General features: G+C 35.9%; 1 long non-coding RNA gene across 1 annotated transcript; it reads right to left on the reverse strand.

Annotated features, from left to right (window-relative positions):
- Positions 1 to 7,087: 7,087 nt before the first annotated feature.
- LOC113088243 (uncharacterized) lies at positions 7,088 to 8,754 on the reverse strand. The gene is made up of 3 exons (XR_003285867.1): positions 8,703 to 8,754; positions 8,431 to 8,436; positions 7,088 to 7,221 (listed from the first exon to the last, which is right to left on the reverse strand). It is a non-coding gene; the product is annotated as an uncharacterized LOC113088243 (long non-coding RNA).
- Positions 8,755 to 13,086: the final 4,332 nt, after the last annotated feature.

Genomic DNA, 13,086 nt, shown 5'->3' on the forward strand with positions numbered 1-13,086 from the left:
GAATGGTCTAATTTCAGAGTCACCAAAAACACTACAAATACTACAATAAAAAAAAAATAATAATAATAATTTATTAGAGGGTACTGTGTAAAGTTGCAAAATAAGACAATAATAATACTATAATGTGCATTATGTATTTCTTTGTCATAAATCATAGGGTATAGAAAGAAGGATATTAATATTAATAAGCTATGCAACAGTGGAAAAGAAAAAATATTAATAACAGCAACAGAAGCATATATAAGTCAATGGATTAAGTCAATGGATTTACATAATGCTTTCCTAATACATGCAGACAAACATCCAGCAAGATTAATGACAGGGTATTTAATAATCAGACTCCAGAAGAGCGTGAGGAGCGAGAGCTGCGTGGCTCTTTCCACTTCATTATTTCTTTGTCCTCTAAATACCAAAGTGCAGCTTCAGAAGATCCCTGGAAACAGCGCTGAGTCTGCTGGCCATGGCTCTTATGTAACTGTGTCTCTGAGAGTTTCACATGCTTCAATAATACATGCAGACACCGCTGTGTGATTCTGACGAGTCTCTTCATTTCCTCTTCCTCTCCTCCTGTCCTTCCTGTAATTCTTAAGGCTTTGTATGTTTCAATTTGTTTGTCCCTCACTTTTTAAAATATATGGGTCATTATACCTGTCTTAGAAAGTACGTTTGGATAAACTGTTGGTTATGTCTTAGGTGAAAGCAAACAGTAGAAAAAAAAATCGGTTGTGCACTATATTGGATGCATTCATTGTCTCTTAAAGTGACCGCGCCTAATTTAGCTCCTGGCTGCTGTAATGTTAATCAAATAAAATTAAAGAAAGAAAATCACTCACTGCTCTTGACTGAATTACTTAGTAGTTTTAACATGAATTAATGCACAGTCAATCCAACAATTATTCAGACACCAGATGTAATTTTGATATATATATATATATATTTTTCACTAATAGGTATAGGATACTGTAATACATTTATGTAAGTGAGTATAGCAAAATAAAGCGAACTGTGACATATTATATCCACAGATTCTTCATACAGTGGACTACTAGTGAAATTGATTTTTTTTTTAAATGGGACCAAAAATTATTCTGACACTTCGGCCTCACCATCTTTTGTTTATGTGTTTTTTCCTGAATTGCTAATGCAACCTTTTAACCAACAGTCTGAACAAAATTAAGCATTGCTTGGTAATTGGTCAACAAAGTATTGATAGTTTTGTAAATATTTTTATACTAACAGTTTATTTTACTTCATTATGGTCCATGTATATTTTGGACATTTGATTTTCTATTTAAAAGTAAATAAAGATAAATGAGAAATGGTTTGATTTTCGTTTTGTTTAAGAAACGGAAAACATAAATGTAGCTTGATTTTTTGTATTTTTGTTTGTGAGTAAAAAATGAGATTATGCTTTAATATTTGTTTTAATGTGTGGGTTTCATCCCTTCTGTACTGCACCGACAAGTGGCAACCACGAGCTCAGTTCATTTTCACCAGGAGAGAAGCGGCAGACAGCAGAGTTTATTAATCCTGCGGATTCTTTGCTAGTGGTGCTTGCAAAATAAAATAATAATAATAATAATAATAATAATAATAATAAATAAATAAATTAATTAATTAAATTAATAATAAAATAAAAAATAATATTATATTGTTTCTGGCTGCTGCATGTTATTGACAAAGCAGACTTGACAACTTTATTCATAAAACGCCATTTGAATTTTACTTTAGCCTGTGATCTACAACGACATGGAATGAAATATAGGCCTACTACTAATTTTTTGCCTACTTATTTTATTCTAGGCCATACCCTGACAGCAAGCAGCTTCGGTCCAGATTCGGCCCACATCTGGCCCGACACTATGTTGCTCTCTGGGATGTGGAACCCCTCTCACTCTCTCTCTCTCTCTCTCTCTCTCTCTCTCTATATATATATATTTTAGGGCCGGGACTTTAACGCGTTAATTGAGATTAATTAATTACACAAAAAATAACGCGTTAACTAAGATTAATTAATTACAGAAAAAAAAAATCCCGCATTTTTAATAACTTATTTTTGCACCGCGGAACGTTTCTCACTGGATTTGTTTCGGCGGACCGATTATACTGAAGCACCAACTAGCGTTCGCCATTCGCTCCGCATATCACTGCAGCCTGCAGCACATCGAGCCTCAAGTATCACCTCAACGCAAAACATATAGCAGCTAGCGTGGACTTTACACTTTATGTTGAAATATATATTATTTTGTTGGTGCAACAGTTTATGTTGAACTCTTTATCGTTTTGGCCAAGGTTATTGAGAGTTGGACTTAGTATGTTATGGCCTCTGAAGCAACAGAGAGATGTTTTCTAATAGTCAGTGTTTCCAATGTTCTGAATGTAATTGACAGTATTGTGTTTTACTTTAAAAAAAAAAAACACTTTACAGAAGGTTCCAGCACCTATAAGCTTCCTGAATTTCTGAAATTTACTATTTCTAAATTGTTTCTAAATATGCTATTACTACACTTCATGGCAAAAATTGCACTGGTCTGCTAGACTTGGTTGAACAAAAATAAACAATATTTTGTTGCTTAAGCTTATGTATTCAGTCATTATTCAATGGTATACTATAAATCCATGTGAAAAAAAATTACTTCTCACTGTTTTCAGGTCAAATATTTATATGCGATTAATTTCGATTAATTAATTACAAAGCCTCTAATTAATTAGATTATTTTTTTTAATCGAGTCCCGGCCCTAATATATTTACTATTACAGCTGTCGAGATTAACGAATCGTGGAAGTGTTGATTATATAATTATTTTTTTCAAATGAATCAATTCGAGAGTTCGGAGCGCGAATCATTTGAGTCAGTTCGGGAGTTCAAAGCGGGGATCGCGAATCATTTGAGTCAGTTTGGAGATCGCGAATCATTGGAATCAGTTCGGGAGTTCGTAGCGGGATCGCGAATCATTTGAGTCAGTTTGGAGATTGCGAATCATTTGAATCAGTTTGGGAGTTCGTAGCGGGTTCGCGAATCATTTGAGTCAGTTCAGGAGTTCGGAGCGGGATCGCGAATCAATTGAGTCAGTTCGGGAGTTCTAAACGGGTTCGCGAATCATTTGAGTCAGTTTGGGGATCATTTGAATCAGTTCGGGAGTTCGTAGCGGGATCGCGAATCATTTGAGTCAGTTCGGGAGTTCAAAGCGGGTTCCCGAATCATTTGAGTCAGTTTGGGGATTGCGAATCAGAACCGTGCCAGATGTGGGCCAGCTCACATACATACATTCATATGTATACAGTGGTGGACGAAGTACACAAATCAAGTACTTGAGTAAAAGTACAGATACTAGTGCTGTCAATCGATTAAAAAAAATTAACTAATTAATCGCACAATTTTTTAAAATTAATCGCGATTAATCGCGATTAATCGCAATTAAAAGACTGAAACTTTTGGGATATGTAAATGTAAAATGTAAATAATTAATGTAAACTCAAGACAAAGAAACTATTTAAATTCAAAATATGATTGTTTATTGGAATTTTTGTTTAACTTGTAACACAGATTTTCTCATGTAAACAACATACCTGCAATAAACCATCAATATCCTCCAAATTAACTGTTGGCTTGAAAGCCATATTTATTACAGAAATAAAAACACAGGCATGTAAGTATCATTTGAATTTCAAAACAATCAATGCCAATAAAAAACAAAAATGATTTCCATGTTGAATTCTAAGTGGACTGCAAAAAAATTCCAAAGTATAGTCATTGCCAGTGCTTTAAGTGGGCAGGTATGCACCGGTACTCAGTACCGCCACTTCCAAATATAGCTCTTGAGCATACCGCCACCTCTCCGTGCGCCCAGAACGTGCTTGTAGCGTACCGGTACACTCATTTGGACATCTGTTTTAATAGAGGTTTTAATCTTTTACCTGCACTGCCGATTTTCAGAGCGCCCTTCACAATGCTAGCTTCCTATTTCATCCCACCCATAGCAGAAACTACATTACCCATTCACCCTTAAATAATACAAGTGAATAGCGCATGTGTCGCTTTTCCCACTGTTAAGTGTCAACAACTCAACGTGGCCGGAGAAGGTGTGTGAAACTCGTTGTGAGTTATACTAAAGCAAAATCTTGAGTATTTATTGTCTGATAAACATTAAAAACTGTCTGCGGAGGAGTCGTCCTGCAGCCCCCGCTGGCTGTTCATTGGCTGCAGCATCTTTTTTCTAAGTTCTAAAAAAATACCGTAGACGGCAAGGCACAAATTTAGATATTTATTTATCTAATTAATCTATAGCCTATGCACAAAGACAATATGATCTTTTTGTCCCCTTTTTGTTTTAAAGCTTGATGAAGAGAGAGAGCGCAAGTTGCTGCAGCTGCGAGGAGGACAGTGATGCACGCGCACAGGAGTGATTGACAGTTCGCGGCACTGTGTACAAAAAATACTCCGCTACACAATTATTTCTTTATTTTCGTTTAAGCTTATTAACGTTAGCGTTACAGAAAGGTCTGATTTACGCACTGTTACAGTCATACAGTCATAATGTTTCTTGTGGCAGACTGAAGAGTAGTCCGGCAGAGTTTTATACTGAAACTTTCCGTCTAAAAGTCCTTCCTTGGTCTTATCCATATTTCTTTGCACGTTGAACACACATAGGCCACAACTGGAAATAAAAAAAACTGCAACCGCGTTAATTGCGTTATTTTATTTTAACGCGTTAAATATTTCAAATTAATCGAATGCGTTAACGCGCTAATTTTGACAGCACTAACAGATACGTATAATAAAATATTACTCCAGTAAAAGTAAAAGTACTCCTTTTTCAATTTTACTCAAGTGAAAGTACAAAAGTACTACATTTTTTATGTACTTAAGTAAAAAAGTACTGAAAGATAGATGTTTGCAATTTTATATAGGCTAATTTAATTTTATATTAGCACATTTTAAAAAAAAAAAAATTTATAATCCTACTGCTCAAAATACCTGGGATTTTTTCCAAAATAACCACTATATGGAGTCAAGATATATTTTTGTTGTTGATATGGACTACATTGATGAGAGTAATGTTAACTGTGAAGCTTACACTGTGATGTACCTGAGAGAAAACAGAGATGACCATCTGATTTTCACCAGTAAGAACAAAGTATTTTAAAGTTTGTTGTTTTACAGAACAACAGTTATATATGACATGATAATAAGGCCTGAAGATTTTAGGGAAAATATAATTATATTTTCATAACGATTTTTTCCTTCTCAAACCTTGTCTGGGGTGTAAAAACACCACTGGCCAAATGGGGTGCATCTCTTCCCCACTTTGATAATTACTGTAGTTACCATGTTCTGAACATCACATCCTTTCTTTTCTCCCCAGATGTAATCTATATATATATATATATATGTATATATATATATATATATATATATATATATATATATATATATATATATGTATATATGTATATATGTATATATATACACTGTAAAATATTTCCTGTAGAAATTACAGTAACTTACTGGCAGCAGTTTGCCAGTAACTTACTGTAAATTAAACTTACAGTAAAAATACTGTATTCATATTTACAGTACCATTTAACTTGCTGTAAATGTATTTGCAGTAATATATTTTTTACTGTAAAACACAATTATGTTTTTTTCTCCTTTTATATATTTTAATACAATAAAATATTACTTTACACTGTGAAATTTACTGTAATTGGTTCACTTTTATGTATTGTAAAACTTTACAAATTATTGTATTTCAACAGGTCTCCTGTCTCAGTAGTAAAAACTATAAAAAGAAACAAAAGACTGTTTAACTTCTTTTATTGGTTTAACAGTTAAATTGTAATACTTGAAATAACATTTTAATATTCTTGCAGATTGTACTTTCAGTTTTCCAAAAACTTGAATACATTTCATTTATACATAAAAGTTTCATATTAAGAGCATTTTAAAACAACAGACATGAACAGATTCAGTCATAAGAACAATCTTAAAAATTTACAAATTCAGAAAACTCCTGTGTAGAATGTATTTGCTCTTAGTAGCTTATAGTTTTGCCAGCTGAAATCCAGAAACTCCTTAAAGGGATAGTTCACCCAAAAATCTGAATTAGGTCATTAATAACTTACCCTCATGTCGTTCCAAACCCGTGAGACTTCTGTTTATCTTCAGAACACAGTTTAAGATATTTTAGATTTAGTCCGAGAGCTCTCAGAGTTCCATCATCAAAGTAGTCCATGTGGCATCACAGGGTCGGTTAGAATTTTTTGAAGCGTCGAAAATACATTTTGGTCCAAAAATAGCAAAAACTACGACTTTATTCAGCATTGTCTTCTCTTCCGGGTCTGTTGTGAGAGAGAGTTCAAAACAAAGCAGTTTGTGATATCCAGTTCATGAATCATTCGATGTAACCGGATCTTTTTGAACCAGTTCACCAAATCAAATTGAATCGTTTTATACTGTTCGCGTCTCCAATATGCATTAATTCACAAATTACTTAAGCTGTTAACTTTTTTAATGTGGCTGGCATTATCTGGCTCAGCTCGGTGTTCATCTTCAGTTCTCTCCTCACAGCAGTTCAGTCAGTATACTTTTTGAGTAAATTAATTACTCCGGGATATTGGTTTGTTTGAACTCAGAAGTGTCAGCCACATTAAAAAAAGTTAACAGTTTAAGTCATTTGTGGATTAATGCGTATTGGAGATGCGAACCGTTTAAAATGATTCAGTTCGATTTGGTGAACTGGCTCAAAAGGATCCAATTACATGGAGTGATTCGTTCGCGAACCAGATATCACAAACTGCTTTGTTTTGAACTCTCTCTCACAACAGACACGGAAGAGAAGACAATGCTGAATAAAGTCGTAGTCTTTGCTATTTTTGGACCAAAACGTATTTTCGATGCTTCAAAAAATTCTAACTGACCCTCTGATGTCACATGGACTACTTTGATGATGTGTTTCTTACCTTTCTGGACATGGACAGCAGACCGAACACACAGCTTCAATGGAGGGACAGAGGAGATAAATGGAGGTCTCACGGGTTTGGAACGACATGAGGGTGAGTTATTAATGGGTGAATAAATTTTTTGGGTGAACTATCCCTTTAATGAAGGAGGATACATGAGGGTTCAGACCAGAGTTCTTCCTTTGCACCATCTTCCCACTTCTTTTGATGACGTGGAACTTTGAGGAGCACTTGCTGTTGTCAGGGTTAACATTCAACCTTTACATAACAGAAAAAAAAGTTAGATCATTTGATGTGAAAAATGTCTAACAAAACAACCAAATACTTACAACACAACCAAATACAGAAATGCACTGCAAATGGCACAGAACACAACGGAAATATTTCCAGGGGACCCAATATGTGACGAACCCGGATGGAGCATGTTTAGTACTCAACGTCTACTTTTATTTTCTTGCAAAAAATACAGAGATTACATATTTATGACATACAACTTTATATACAATATAAAAAATGTAAAAAGAACATGAGGGTGAGATATTAATCTATACATTAGTAACATTGTAAAAAAAATTGTAATGTTATGTTTAAATAAGTTTCATAGGTAAGAAATGTAAGGTAATGTAGGATCCAAAGATGAAACAGCTACTTTTAAAGTTGAGACACACACAGATAAATAAAGCATATTACGAAAACTTTTTTTGTATAAAATGTATTTATTTGCAACAGTTATGTTAACAGCAAAAATAAGACATTTATGTCCTAAGTACAGCTATTAAGCTGATAGACACCATGCTGCTTTGTCACGAGAACATCCCAGGTTAAAATAATGAGGAAATTACGTTGCCTAAATCCGAAATCGCCCCCTTAACACTCATTCACTCATTTCTACATTAGTCCACTAATACGGTTCACTTGAAGCTGTGAATGAAAACGAGTGAGTATATTCGGACAGCCGTTGATCGCGCATTGGATGTACACAGTCGGGTTTGTCACTTACTGGGGTCCCCTGAAAACATTTCCATTATGTTCTGTGCCATTTGCGGCGCATTTTCGCGAACGAGATTATGTTATTCTCCCGATGCTGATGTACAGAACAAATGTTACATTTGAAGTAGACATATTTTTCTCTTGGTTGTTTAGTTTCCTTAACTTTATGTGTTTGCGGTAACGTTAAATGTGAGACTGAGGGGCGGAGAGGCTTTGAAAAGTGTATGAGCATTCAGGAACTGCACACGAAAACCTTAAATTCGCCGTGTTTTTATGCCCTTTGGCATGATTAATAGACGCCAGTGTTTGCACACGCACGAACATTGCGGGTTTTACTCTAGCACTACAAGCATGACGTGCATTTATATGGGGTAATCAGTTAACAGCAAGCGATAATAGCGGGAAAAAATCCGACTGACTTTAAGCTAAATCCACGAAAGCTTTGTTGTTCGGCTAACAGTTCACATGAACACTCACCAGCTCCTGGAGTGGGGTCAAACCCAAGGCAGAGACCCGTTAATGTCCATATTTTGACGGTGAAACGTTCAGAAAAGGGAAAGAAAGGAAAGAAATATGAATGTTTGCACAGTGTCACCACAACTCTCTCTAGCTCTCTTCACAGCATATTGAGCATAAATGTGAGGTGACTGCGCGCCGTTCAGTGGCAGCGTTTTTTTATTTATATTTTTGTTTTAGTTAAACCAAAGATATAATATATTTAAAGTAAAAGAAGTAATATTTGTACCCACCTTTGCATCTGACTGGTTCTTTTCGCATCTGTGTGTCTTGTTTTCTTCTTTCTCCAAGTGGGAAATTAAACTTGATCTGTGATTGGTCAGGTTTCGCGCTCATTTTTTCTTTACTGTATTTAGATTTACAGTAAATTAAAAATACTGTAATTTAGTGTCGCCAAGAGGGTATTCCCCAAAATGTAACTTTAAAATACAGTAATATGCTGTATAACTGTCCTACAGTAAAATACAGTTCATTTTACAGTTAAATACTGTTGAATTTACAGACATTTCTAACAGTGTATATATATGTATATATATGTATATATATATATATATATATATATATATATATATATATATGTATATATATATATGTATATATATATATATATACCACCAGCAAGTTTGTTAGCTAGACAGTTAGCATCAGCTAACAATATTTACTTATTTTCAGTACGGTTATGAATAACGTCCTTAATAACAATGGATGAAAATTTTAGAGCTCTACTGATGATTAAGTCTAGAGTGGGTCCACCTTTGTGTGCTGAATCGACAAGTAAAAAAAAGCCTCAAGTCCAAATATTCATTTATCACCAATTAACTGTTTGACAAACACTTCCTGCTTCGATGTCTGAATTTAACAAAATCTCAAACATGCTCCGATGTCCCGATCTGAATCAACCGAGTCGCGACCATTCTCCGAAGTGGCGATCTGAATCAACCGAGTCGCGAACAGGCTCCGAAGTGCCGATCTGAATCAACCGAGTCGCGAACAGGCTCCGAAGTGCCGATCTGAATCAACCGAGTCGCGAACATGCTCCGAAGTGCCGATCTGAATCAACCGAGTCGCGAACAGGCTGCGAAGTGCCGATCTGAATCAACCGAGTCGCGAACAGGCTCCGAAGTGCCGATCTGAATCAACCGAGTCGCGAACAGGCTCCGAAGTGCCGATCTGAATCAACCGAGTCGCGAACAGGCTCCGAAGTGCCGATCTGAATCAACCGAGTCGCGAACATGCTCCGAAGTGCCGATCTGAATCAACCGAGTCGCGAACATGCTCCGAAGTCCCGATATGAATCAACCGAGTCGCGAACAGGCTCCGAAGTGCCGTTCTGAATCAAACGAGTCGCGAACAGGCTCCGAAGTCCCGATCTGAATCAACAGAGTCGCGAACAGGCTCCGAATTACCGATCTGAAAACTTCGACCAAAGAATAACTCATTTTATCCAATAACTCTAATAACTCTACAAATCTATGAAAGACTCAGATCACGTGTCTAAAAATAAATCGCTATAGTAAAAGAGAAGTAATAAGAGGAGTGAAGTTTCCTACCGTTCTGCTGTGTTTGGTCCTCACGCGCGTCTGAAGGTGGTCGCACACCGGACGAGACGCGCCGCGTCGCGTCGCGCCACATGTAGGACAACTCGAGGTATCGTACACTGGACGCGCACATTCTATATGCGTGAGCTCAATTTCGCAGCAAGATGGGAGAGTTTTAACTTCATCTATTATTTTAATTTTAAATATATGATTTTAATTGATAAAAGCTGAGTTTTGAACGTTAATTAGGGGAGACCGGGGATGGTTGTAACACTTTTTTCTTCAAAGCCTAAAATTACCTTTTTCTTTTGGCTACAAGTCTAAAACTTCTAGGCAAAGTACCCACATGTTTATACTACAAATGGCAACAATTTAAATGTATTCAACTATATCACAGACTTTGTGAGATGATGACAAATACAAGGTGGTCCTTTGTTACAACCTACCCCACTACTGGGGTAGGTTGTAACACATACTGGGGTAAGTTGTAACAGGTAGACAAAATATACAAAAACTAAGGATACTCCAAGTGATTTGACACAAAAACAGTTTTATTTTAAATGAATGACTGCAACAATAAATATGTGTGAATATGGGGAGTGTATGAGCATATTGTGTGTTTTTGTGCATGTGTGCCTTTGTGTGTGTGCATGTCTGTACATGCACATTCATGTGTGTGTGTGTGTGTGTGTGTGTGTGTGTGTGTGTTCTTGTTTTTGTGTCATATCAGGACACAACTCTGTATAATGACATGGGTATGACACAGGTATTACAAGGAGAGGGTTCTTATGAGGACATAACCCATGTCCCCATTTTTCAAAACACTTATAAATCACACAGAAAGAGTTTTTTTAGAAAGTAAAAATGCACAAAGTTTCCTGTGAGGCTTAGGGTTAGGTGTAGGGTTGGTGAAGGGCCATAGAATGTACAGTTTGCACAGTATAAAAACCAATACACCTATGGGATGTCCCCACTTTTCACAAAATGTGTGTTTGTGTGTGTGTGTGTGAGCAAATTAACAGACGTATGTTTATCCCCACTCCAGAGAATGAACAAATGAAATGCATTCTTTACCAGTCACAAGTTCTAGTAATTCTGTAGAATTGTTAAAATCACAAAAATGTTCTTGGTTGTATGTAAGGGGATGGTTGTAACACTTTCAAAACACGTGTTACAACCTACCCCGCCACTGTCACCCACTGTTTAGCAAGCTGTATTAGCATGGTGCTTTGAAATTGGCAGAAGGTTGATACACCATTCTTTACTAGAGAAACTACAGTTTGACCTGATATAACTCATACAACATTATCTACAACGGTAGAAGTACTAAACAAAATATTATCTTGTTAATTTTTTTTACTTTCTGACCTCAGAATTAGATTTTCTGCTGTAGCTTAAGGAGAGATAGCAACACAGACTGGAAAACCTCCATGTGGGATTGTAAAGGAAGCCTGATGAAACTGAAATTGTCACATGACTCCTATCTTGCCCCTGATTCATGGAATTGGTAGTGTTACAACTCTCCCCGTGTTACAACCATCCCCGGTCTCCTAATGAAAAGAATCTGTTATTATAATAAGTCTGTTATTGTTTTGTTGTATCTGTTGTCTAGGCAACTGTGGTGCTGAAAACGTAACCAAACACTTTGTAATGTTTTATTTGAATGAAACAAGTGTGCTGTACTTTAATTTCAGTTTCAGTTTATAACATCTGGGTTTTTTAATATAAAACTATGCGGATGGCGCTCTGTGGCGCGGCAGAAATTTGAACAGCGTTCTGAGTCGTAGCTGGGCACCGCGGACAGACGCCGAATGGCGCCGCCGGTGTGTGTACTCACATAGAGAATAATGTGTTTCGAATTTTAAAGACGTGGCGCGACGCGACGCGGCGCTGCGCTTCTCGTCCGGTGTGCGACCCCCTTGACGCTCCGCGGCGCGTCTCCGCCCCTCACACGCGCGTTTACAGCGCTAAATTAATCATCTTTGCTAAGTATTATACATTTACTTCATTGTCAGCTCCAGGTACTTCATTTATTATTGTTCATTGAACTGTTTGAAACAAAAAAATGTATTTCAGTAATAATTCTAAATTATCAAAATAAAATATATAAAATAATGGTTTCTATTTTAATATCCTTTAAAATATAATCCATTTCTGTGATGTGCGCTGTATTTTCAGCATCATTCCTCCAGTCTTCAGTGTCACATGATCTTTAGAAATCATGAAAATATGATGATTTATTATTAGAACTATTTATAGTTGTGCTACCAAATATTATTTTGGAATCTGTGATCTGTGAAAGTGTTTTAAAGTTTGTGGTTTTACAGAACATCACAGTTATATATGACATGATAATAAGGCCTGAAGTTAGGAAGAACATTTTAAGGAAAATATAATTATATTTTCATAATGATTTTTTTCCTTCTCAAACCTTGTCTGTGGTGTAAAAACACCCCTGGCCAAACGGGGTGCATCTCTTCCCCTCTTTGATAATTACTAGTTACCATGTTCTGAACATCACATCCTTTCTTTTGTCCCTAGATGTAATCTATATACATATATAGGTGGTTGAATAAAAATATTTGGACATTATTTATAAAAATTACCTCAAGTTAGCACCAGCAAGCTTGTTAGCTAGACATTTAGCATCAGCTACAATATTTACTTATTTTTCAGTACTGTTATGAATAAACATGTCTGTCTAACATTGTCTAGTTAATCCAAACAATATACATATGTATAACGTTACTATTAGCCTAATACACAATATAAAAACGGATGTCATGGTAGCATTTTAATAAAACTGTTAATATTACGGTAGCGGGGAATTTGGGCATGCATGAGTTATTTTATTTAATCTGTGTTAGTTTAAGGTTATTTTATTTTATTTTTTAACCTAAAACACAGAGACGCTGATTGATGTGTCTGCATGTCAGCATTTCAGTGGGCTTAAACAGATCATTCTTTACAGCGGATTTAGTTCCCAAACAACTGACAATTTTGACCTAAATATGATTTTCAGTTACAATAATTAATCCTAAATTTCGACATTAATAATTTAGCAACATCAGACGCACGC

Source organism: Carassius auratus, unplaced genomic scaffold, assembly GCF_003368295.1.
Source record: "Carassius auratus strain Wakin unplaced genomic scaffold, ASM336829v1 scaf_tig00045851, whole genome shotgun sequence".
NCBI classification, from domain to species: domain Eukaryota; kingdom Metazoa; phylum Chordata; class Actinopteri; order Cypriniformes; family Cyprinidae; genus Carassius; species Carassius auratus.